Below are 452 nucleotides of genomic sequence, written 5' to 3' on the forward strand. Positions count from 1 at the left end.
CTCCAATCATATCCTAGTTAACATATTTCTCTTTATTCTAATGTTTTCCTCATTGTTATTTGTATCTTCCTTTAATTAGCGTTAATATTGTATCGCTTTTTTAAATATTTATTTTCACTGAAACCAGATCGATGAAATATTAGTGTTACCTACATCATTATTAAACATTAGCTTCACATCATTTTGTTAACCTCATTATTATTACTATCTATATCACATCATTAAATTTATAATCATTGATATCGTTATTGCCTTATAGTAATTTACAACCGTTGCCAGTTAAAATTAAGATCCAATAATAAGAAGAAAATAAAGAAACTGGCTTGGGACGAGAACAAAATATCGCTCGTAATAATCTGCACAAAAATTACCGACTTATATATTTTTCTTGTTTGGTATCATTGCATACTGTGTTATAATTTTTTTCTGTGTCTTATTTCTCTTACATATGA

Source organism: Penaeus monodon, chromosome 19 (genome assembly GCF_015228065.2).
Source record: "Penaeus monodon isolate SGIC_2016 chromosome 19, NSTDA_Pmon_1, whole genome shotgun sequence".
NCBI classification, from domain to species: domain Eukaryota; kingdom Metazoa; phylum Arthropoda; class Malacostraca; order Decapoda; family Penaeidae; genus Penaeus; species Penaeus monodon.